We start from the raw sequence: 10,492 nt of genomic DNA, 5'->3' as shown, positions 1-10,492 counted from the left end.
CACCCGGCGTGATTTTCAACCCACCAGGTCTGGGACTCAAACTGTGTTGGCCATGTGGGAATCCAGCAATATAACTGCTATGCCATTTGCTGGTCTCACCTTGACCCAATCTTAGAATCAGCCATTTCTCCAAAGGGCTTCAGTTCCTTTTATTGGAAAACAGTGTTAAAAACAAAGATCTAGTGAATAGGTTTAATAAAATATTTTTAAAATCATTATTTTATTAACATTTTTTCTATTTAAGAAATGTTTAATTACTTCTGTTATGGTTAGTTAAGTTTTTTATTTTTATAGTCTAATTTTCAAATGTCTTCTTAGTCTAAGTTTTTGCCTATATTAAATACTAGCTTATTAATATTAAATTGCTTGCTTTGGGACCAGCAGTTGGCATAATGGCTATATCACTGGACTCTGATGTAGTCGACAGTGGTTTGAGTCCCAGACCCGGTGGCTTAAACTCATGCCAGGCGCATGTGCACACATGACCTGTGACAAGAATGGAGAAGGGATTGTGGAATGGCCATCCCCTCTTGGGGGTGATTTCTCACTTTCTTTCTCTGTCTCTCTCTGTCTTTCTGGCAAGTGCACACACCCTGTAGCAAAAACCTCTCAAAAAAAAAAAAAATTACTTGCTTTTATTTTGTGATTAGACTAGGATTATGGGTTTAGAAGAAAAAGACCAATGAGGTGAAATGCCATTTTCGTCACATAATACTTGCTTTTATTTCAAAGCTAGTAATTTACACACTTTTTTTTTGTTTCTGTGTATCTTACTATTAAATCTAATGTTTGGAATTTGAATACTTTTACATGGTGCCAATTCAATTCGTTCAAGTGGCTATTTGGTTAAGAGATGCTAAATGTCTGTGAACTTTATTCTTTTTCCTTAAATTTTAGTGAATTGGCTAAATATGTTTACACCTCATAATAAAAAAATGTCTACAAAAAGCAGATTAAATAGTAAATATAATTAAGAAAAGTTTTGTTAAAATCATAGAGAAAAATGCACTGAGGCAAATCTTCCTCTTTTAAAGAATGATTTATTTTATTTTTTAAATATTTTTTTACATGAGTTTTGCTAAAGAAGATAAAGAGACAGAAGTGGGGGGTGGTAAGAAAGTAAGCCACCAAGCCTGGGCCTTGAACGACGGTTGGTCATGTGGAAATTTCAATGCCTTAACCACCATGCCACCTGCTGGCCCCAAGGCAACTCTTTCTATAGTGGACTTCCTGAATAGCTAGGTAAACCAGTTAGTTAAACTTTTCACTATAGAACTTATTGAGTGTTTATTTTAAAATAAGCATTGAAAAATGTTTATATAAAACTAGAAGAATAAGAGAAAATATTTTCAAAGATTGTCTTTTCAGTATAAAATATGGTAATTATGATTTTTTTAATTAATGGTTAAAAGTCTCTGCAGAATTATTATTATTATTATTATTATTTTAAAGAGAGTGGTTTATTAGTATAGGATAAGTGCCCTTGCCAGAGAGAAAGAAAGCAAGAAATCATCCCCAGGGAGGATGGCCACACTGCAATCCCTTCTCCTTCATTCTCCTTTAGGAATTCGGGCACACATGCACATGCACACCCAACACAAATTTTAAGCTCCTCTCCTTTTCAATATAGTACTGGAATTCCTAGCCAATGTAATCAAACAAGATAATAAAATAAAAGGCATTTAAATAGAGAAAGAAGAAGTGAAAATATCTTTCTTTGCAGATTACATGATAATATACATAGAAAACCCAAAAGAATCCACATAAAAAATCCTCCGGAGGTGATAAATGAATACAGTAAAGTGGCAGGATACAAAATCAGCACACACACATCTAGCATTTCAATACACTGAAAATGAATAGACTTGGGTAGAATTGAAGAAAGCAATTCCATCCAAATTAACCTCAAAAAATATAAGACATGTAGGAATAAACCCCTAAAATAACCACAAAAGATATAAGATATGTAGGAATAAATCCAACCAAAGAAGTCAAAGACCTCTACAAGAAAAACTATGAAAAACTTGAAAAAGAATTGAAAACTGATACAAAAAAGTAGAAAAACATTCTATGCTCCAGGATTGAAAGAATTAACATAATCAAAATGTCAATTCTACCCAAATTAATCTATAAATTTAATGCAATCCCAAACAAATTACCAGAGATACTCTTTACAGAAATAGAAAAGCAATCATAGAATTTATCTGGAATCATAAAAGTCTCCATATTCCCAAAGCAGTATTGCACAAAAAAATAAACAAGGAGGCATCTCACCTCCTGACCCCAAAATATATTAAAAATCTGTGATAATCAAAACAGCATATTACAACCATAAAAATAGACAAGTAGATCAATGATACAAAATAGAGAACCCAGAAATAAACAACTGCATATTACAGCCATAAAAATAGACAAGTAGACCAATGATACAGAATAGAGAACCCAGAAATAAACCCCAAAACATACACCCAAGTGATTTATTTTAAAGAATTATTTATTTATTTAATTCGCGCCCGGCATGAGTTTTAAGCCACCGGGTCCGGGACACTAACCGCGGTTGACTACGTGGGAGTCCAGCGACATAGCCATTACGGTAACTACTGGTTCCCTTGTTATTATTTTTTAATTTGACCAAATAGAAAGAGAAAGGGGAAGCAAGAAAGCAAGTCACCAGGTCCAGGACTCTAATCACAGTCAGTCATGTGGGAATCTGGCACCTCTATTTACTGTGCCACCAACCAGCCCCCTGCCAACTGATTTATTTTAACAATTATTTTATTTAACTTTATTTAGTATTATTATTTTCTAGTAAGATCACAGAGAGCAGGAAAGTGCAAAAGCAAGCCTCCAGGTCTGGGACTGAACCGCAGTTGATCATGTGGGAGTCCAGCACCTTAACCACCATACCAACTGACGTCCCCAGCCAACTGACTTTTCACAAAGGGCACAAGTTAATCCAGGGAGGAAAATAAAATCTCCTCAGCAAATGGTGCTAGAAAAACTGAATATCCATCTGCAGAAAAATGAAACTGGATCCCCGTCTCTCATCATTAACAAAAATCAACTGAAAATGGATCAAAGATCTAAATATAAAACCTCAAGCTATAAAACTACTGGTGGAAAACACAGGGGAAACTCCTGGGGACATCAGAGTAGGCAAAGACTTTTTAAATACAATCCTCAAAGCATAGACAATAATCTCAAAAATAGGAAAGTGGGATTACATCAGTTTAAAAGCTTCTGCACAGTAAAATAATAATGATTGTGAAGAGACAACCTCTGAATGGGAGAGTATATTTGCATACTAGGCCTCAGACAAAAGACTGATAGGCAGACTATATGGAGAAATCAAGCTGCTTCCCCAGGGGGAAAAAATATCAATCCAATTAAAGGGGGAAATGAGCTGAACGGACAACTCTCTAAGGAAGACATATGAACAGCCAAAAAGCATATGAAAAAATATTCAACATTCCTTATCATATGGCAGATCCAAATCAAACCCACAATCAGATACCACCTAACCCTAGTCAGAATGGCTAAGATTAAAAAAATAAAAAATGAAAAGTGCTGGCAAAGCCGTGGTGAAAAGGAAACTCTTCTACACTGTTGGTGAATTTGTAAATTAGTACAGCCACTGTAGAGAACAATACGGAGGTTCCTGAAAGACCTACACATAGAACTGCTATATGATCCAGCAATTCCACTCCTGGGTATCTACCCAAAGGAATACACTCAATCGGAAAAGTACTTGCTCATCCATGTTTATTGTGGCATTATTCACAATTACTAAGACATGGAGTCAACCTAAACATCACAAACAGATGAACAGATTGAAAAAATGTGGTATATACACACTATGGAATACTATTCAGCCATAAAAAACATTGAGACCATGACATTTGATAGAAAGTGGAGAATATGGAAGATTTAATGCTGAGTGAAGCAAGCCAGGCTATGAAAGAGAAACACTGGGTGTCCACACTTAGTATATACCGAATGTCCACACCGTATGATAGAAGCGGAAAGACTAGAAGGCATCAAGACATGGAGAGCAACTGCAGATACGAGAGACTGTGGGAGGAGGGTGGGTAGTGGGAGGCGGGAGAGAGGAAAAGGGGGAATGAAAGCAAAACATTTAACAAATTGAAAAAGTATGTGCTAAGATGTGTGTGATACTGTCTTGGACTTGGCTAATACATAGTGTATTCATGCTGGGAAGATTCCTTTTATATACTGCAAAGATGTACAGTGATGAAATGTAAATAAAACAAATAATATGGAAAAAATTATTAAAATAAAAATATGTGGAGCCCAGCCCTCCCAAATATTCAATAACAGTTGTTCCTTTCTTTTCTTTTTTTAATAAACTATTGCTTGTTTTCCTTATCAATCTTATTTCCGCTTTGTGTCAGAGTCTGTGGAAGAGCAGGCTTAAGACCACTCAGTGGTGGTTCCCACCCATTCAGTGGCCTGAGCAGCGGGGGCTGCAGACCAGTCTTCCGTGGCAGACTGAGCACTCCAGTCTTCAGTAGCAAACTGCTGGGTGGGCACAGAGGGACCTGTGAGGGCACACCCTCAGACCAGTCTCCAACCTCAGGCTGAGCAGCAGTAAACTCAGGAACTGGAGCAGTCTATTCACCCAGAAATTCCTCCTTGGTCACAGCCTTTTCAGCAGCAGCCTGTACCTCCTTTTCAATTGCTTCAGGATTTCTGTAGAAGTAGAGGTCAGCCCTGACCTCCCACGGATGTTCACAGGAGATGGTGCCACGCATGTGCAGAACTTCCCTGGCCAGCATCCACTACGTCAGACCCACTAAGTGAGTTCCCCTGTTGTTGCATGGGATGGCAAAGTACACACAGCACAGAGGAGAATCTGTGTAGCACAGAGCAGTGGGAGGTGGATTAACGTAAGATGCCTCTGTGAGAGGCTGGTGGTCAGCCTCGGGATCAGTAACACTAGAAGACACGGCTCCTGGAAGGCTGCCTGGATTTGGTTAGTGTCGGGATCAGTAACCACTGGAAGACGCAGCTCCTGGAAGGCTGCCTGGATTTGGTTAGTGAAGGTTCCAGGAGTGAAGTGACCACCAAGACGAGTGGCTCCAGTGGCAGCAGCAAACTTCAGCACAGCCCTCTGCCAGTGTTCCTAGGAGATACGACACTGACCTCAGCAGGATTTTCAATGGCACAAGTTTCCAGCAGAAGCTTCTTCCACAGCCTCTTCAGATGTGTGATGGAGATACTGTCACTTTCTTTTTGTAGATGTACTGTTCCATTTGGAAGTTAAGGCTGGTGCCACCCAAGTGGGTTCCTGCTGCAAGAAATTTGAGGACATGCTCCTCCTTAATTGTCGGACATCAAGGGCTCCGGACATTATGAAAGTTTCCCTTTAAGTTATGACAGGAATCCAGAACAATGCCATGTGGGTCATTGTGCAGGTTGCACAGAAAGGACATTTCTTACTTTTTTATCTTTAATATTTTATTTTCTTTCTTTCTCTCTCTCTATATGTGTGTGTGTGTGTGTACATAGTTTAGTAATAGTCAATCACATAAACATTTTGCTAATTCAGACTGACTTCACCATTGAGTGAAATTTTGCCATAGTTAGCATATTTTATCCAAATCAATACTGTAATGGGAATAATCACTGAGTTTTTCTGTTATATTTCTTTCTTTCTTTCTTTCTTTCTTTTTTTTTTTTTTTGAGAGGTTTTTGCTATAGGGCACATGCGCTCACCAAACAGCGAGAGACATAGAGACAGAAAGCGAGAAATCACCCCCCAGGGGGGATGGCCATGCCGCAATCCCTTCTCCTCTCGGGATCTTGGGCACGCACACACACATGCCCGGCGTGAGTTTAAGCCACCGGGTCCGGGCCTCAAACCACAGTTGGCTACATGGGAGTTCAGCAACATAGTCATTACACTAACTGCTGGTCCCTTTGTTATATTTCTTAGTGGGTGACCATCTTTTCATTCTACCAAAGCATTAGGATTATATTATAGCTGGAATAAAAAAAAAGAAGAGATGGATTTTTTTTTTTTTTTTTTGCTATAGTGCATGCGCACTTGCTGGGGAGAGACAAAGAGAGGGGAAGTGAGAAGTCACCCTTCCAGGAGGATGACCACAGTACAATCCCTTCTCCTCTATTCTCCTTTTGGGATTTTGGGCACATACATACACCTGCCTGGTATGATTTTCAAGTCACCAGAGCTGAGGCTCAAACCAAGGTCAACCATGTGGGAATCCAGCAACTTAACCACCACACCACCTGCTGGCTCCTAAATTTCGGTGGTTTTTTTAAGAATTATTTTATTTAACTTTATTATTTATTCATTTGTTTATTTCAATTTGACCAGAGAGGTACAGAGATAGAGAGAGAGAAAGTGAGAAAGCAAGCCACCAGGTCCAGGACGCAAACCACAGTCGGCTATGTGGGACTCCAGCACCCTTAACCACCATACCACCTGCCGGCCCCCCTAAATTTAGTTTTAATATGATCCTAGCACTAAGTTAAAATCTAAGCATATTTGAGTATGCAGGGGAAAAAAATTCTGAAATCTAGTCTCTATCAAAAGACTTGGCAAATTCCTAGATCTTTTTCTACCTCCATGTTGACTTTGATCACAGATGTTACCAAGAAATGAGGATAGATAGAATTCAGGATAAGATCTGTGGGGAAACCTTGCCACTTGGGAAGAATATGGAGGAGATGTTAACTTATCTTATTGGCCTAGCGGACATTTGCAGCAAAGAGAAGACTAATGGCGATAGGAAGCAAGATTCACTTTCAACTCTCTTCCAGGGAGGACCCTGCCAGCAGGGTTGGTATTTTAGATCTGTTGGAGAAGCCTGAATGCAGAGGACCTTTGCATGCTCCCCATATGGAACTCCAGGAGGAGACATGGGTGGTAGCCCATTAAGGCATTTGGCAGCAAAGTTGTCTAGACCATAGAGTCTGTTCTCTCAGTCCTCTTGGTCCTCCTGGCCCTCCTGGCCTACATGCAGTGAACAGAGGATTCAGAGATGTTTGCATGTCCTGGTCTGGAAAGCAGAGATGCAAAAAAGGCTCAGTGTAGGGACCAGCAGTTAGCGTAATGGCTATGTCGCTGAACTCCCACGTAGTCGACCATGGTTTGAGTCCCGGACCTGGTGGCTTAAACTCACGCCGGGCGCATGTGTGTGCATGCCCAAGATCCTGAGGGGAGAATGGAGGAGAAGGGACTGCGGCGTGGCCATCCTCCCTGGGGGGTGATTTCTCACTTTCTCTCTCTCTGTCTCTCTCTGTCTTTCTGGCGAGCGCACGCGCCCTATAGCAAAAACTTCTCCAAACAAAAAAAGGCTCAGTGTGCCAGCAGGGTGCCACACAATGAACCAAAGGGCAAGTGAGACTGTCGGCAACCAGCAGTTACAAGTCCCAGGACCAGACCAGCCACTCAACTGTGGAGATCAGTAAGGATCCTCTGAGCTCGCTGTCTGAATCCTAGCTCCTGCTTGTCACCAGACTCCCCAACTCCATCACATAATGTCCTGATGGTGTTGAGTTGAATAGGGAAAGTTGAGAGAATCTTAACTAAGCTATTTTCCGTTCAGTTATCCAAAAGAGAATGTTTAAACCACACATGCACACACACACACACACACACACACACACACAGTTATTATGAATCCTTTTTTAAATGAGAGATTTTAGCTATAGGGCATATAATCTTGCTGGAGAGACAGAGACAGAAAGCAAAAGATCACCCCCTTGGGGGATGGCCATACTGTAATCCCTTCTCCTCCATTCTCCTCTGGGGACTTTGGGCATGCACGCACATGCACCTGGTATGAGTTTTAAGCTACTGGGTCTGACTCGAACCGCAGTCAACTACGTAGGAATACAGGGACATAAACATTACGTCATCTACTGGTCCCATGAATCCTTATATTTAAAACACAGTTTCTAGTAGGTAAGAAAAAGTAAATAAATGACAAGAAATGAAGTTATTACATCTATCCCCACTACCAGTATAAAAGGATTTGAAATAAGGAATACTCTTCTTTCCCAGGATCAGCTGGGACTGTTGAGGGGAAGCAACTCTTAAGTAAGAGCATTGATACAGCTAATGACAAGGGCAGCTGTAAGCCCTGTCCTGTGCTGCTGGGATCGAGACCAGACAAGCAGCAGGCACATCTTAGCTCTGGGCCAGGAGGGGAGGACACAGACAAGAAGCCAAGTCCAGGCCAGTTACGAGGTGTCGGGTAGAACGAACCAGGTACCGAGGGCAGCAAGTTCAGATGAGAAGTCGTGGAAGGGAAGCCAAGGGACAGCAGGGGACTGGGTCTGAGCACAACCTCCTCAAGTGGGGCCACAGCATGGAAGCTCTTTATCCAGGAATGACCGAGGACCTGGGATGCTCTGATGTTTTCCTTAAGTGAATGTCTGATACAAAAAACCAAGTATCTGAAAACTGATATGCAGTAGAATGTGGCTACTCGTCTCATGGAGGGATCCTTGAAATAAAATTGTGAATCATTTCAGGAAAGAGAAATAGGAGAAGGTTAAATTATAAAACTAAGTGAGATCAAGATAAATAACTTGTTTTTAAAGGTTCACATTGAGGGACGAGAGTCTGCAAGAATGTGGAAAAGAAAAAAAGAATTCAAGGATTCTAATGGACTTTATATTAATTCATTCATATTTATAGAACCCTGACAATGCTAGATTCTTGGAGAGACAGCAAAGCGATTCTTGCTAACAATCCAGTAGGAAGAAAGACAGGTCAACGACATTTCAAATAAACGCACAGGGAAAGCAGCAGCACCAGATCCAAGATGGCGCCAGCAGGAGCCTGATGGAGTTTGAAGAAGTCCCCAAATGTGGAATGGAAAAACTTCCATAACATCCAGGTTGATGAAGCTAATTATTGACTTGGCAAGGGTGTATTGTTCCTGATAACTCTCCATATGATGAGGGGGCCTTTAGAATCGAAATCAACTTTCCAGCAGAGTACCCATTCAAACCACTGAAGATCACACTTATCACAAAGATCTACCACCTGAACAGTGATGAAAAGGGGCAGGTCTGTCTGCCAGTAATTAGTGCTGGAAACTGGAAGCCAGAAACCAAAACCGATCAGTCCCTCATAGCACTGATGAACGACGCGCCCTCCCACCCCTCCCCACCCCCTGCAGCCCGAGCAACCCCTTCCGGGCTGACTTAGCTGAAGAATTCTCTAAGGACCACAAAAACATTCTGTAAGAATACTGAAGAGTTTACAAAGAAATATGGAGAACAGAGACCTGTGGACTAAAATCTGCCATAATTGATTCCAGCAAGCATGAGCAGAGACCCTGAGCAGTAAGTTCAGACACCCCACAAAGCAGGACTCTGGAAAATTGACACATTCCACAGCCTGGCATTCGCTTGTGACAGTTACTAACTTACTACAGGTTTCTTAATCAAAAGTGTTCTATGTAAGCTGTAAAAAAAAGGGTTAAAAATTTGAGATGTTATCAATCGATAAGTAAATAAAATAAATGCACGATAACAGGGAGGTAACGGAGCAAAGTGAAGAATCGCTAAGTGGATGTGGGGTTCTAGGAGAGGTTTCCCGAAAACAGCAGTATCTAAGGGGGGTTCTGAAGGAGTGGGCAGTAGCTAGGTGAACAAGTGGTGAAGGTGTTCCAGGCCAAGGGAACAGTTTGGGCAAAGGCCCAAAACCAAAGAGAATTGTACCTTGGAGGAACTGAGCACAGTTTAGTGTGACATGAGGGTAGTGAGAGGAGCTGTGGGGAGGCAGGGAAGGTGAGTAGAGGTCACCTGAAGCAGATGAGGGGGCAGACAGAAGAGGATAGATGCAAGAGCTATTTGTAGATATACGGTACAGAATCTGGAGACTGAATGGTGCTTACGGGAGAAGTCAAGTTCAGAACAACCCAGGCTTCTGGCCGTAGCAGCTGAGGATCCCGTTTACCTGGGGAGGCTATCCCAGAGGCACAGAGAGCAGGTGCTTGGAATGAAGGCGTGCAGTCAGCTGGGGCAAGCTGAATTGAAGCTCCCACAAGAAATCCAAATAAAGCCCCACAGAAGTGTATGGCTGTTTGGTTCTGAAGTTCTAAAAAGAGATCTGACCGGAGATGCAAATGTGGAAGTCGTCAGCTTAATTCAAGACACCTGACTATTGAAAATTAGTGTTCATAGCCTTCTCCGTGCCCAATATAGCTATGGAGAATGGTGTTTATTTGTCAAATTTCACTATAAAATGGGAGTTCAAAAATACAGTTGAGGAATATCATTCTAATGTTCAATGGGTCCATGGTACTAAAAAAAAATCTGTTTGCTGATTTATAATGTCAAGAGTGTTTTTGTAATATATTGTCTAACAAAATTATAAAATGTATGTTTTACTTTATATTATTGTCTTTTTACTCTTACAATCAAAATGTTTTCATTTCAGTAATTTATTACTATTGTTATTAGAACCTGCACATTATTTTAAAGCCAATGA

General features: G+C 41.0%; 1 pseudogene; it reads right to left on the bottom strand.

Annotated features, from left to right (window-relative positions):
- Positions 1 to 4,431: 4,431 nt before the first annotated feature.
- LOC102470229 (40S ribosomal protein SA-like) lies at positions 4,432 to 5,371 on the bottom strand (annotated as a pseudogene).
- Positions 5,372 to 10,492: the final 5,121 nt, after the last annotated feature.

This window comes from Tupaia chinensis, unplaced genomic scaffold (assembly GCF_000334495.1).
Source record: "Tupaia chinensis unplaced genomic scaffold, TupChi_1.0 Scaffold000097_1, whole genome shotgun sequence".
In the NCBI taxonomy this organism is placed as follows: domain Eukaryota; kingdom Metazoa; phylum Chordata; class Mammalia; order Scandentia; family Tupaiidae; genus Tupaia; species Tupaia belangeri.
The sequence above is the reverse complement of the archived record's forward strand: the minus strand, read 5'-3'. Positions and strand labels throughout refer to the sequence as shown.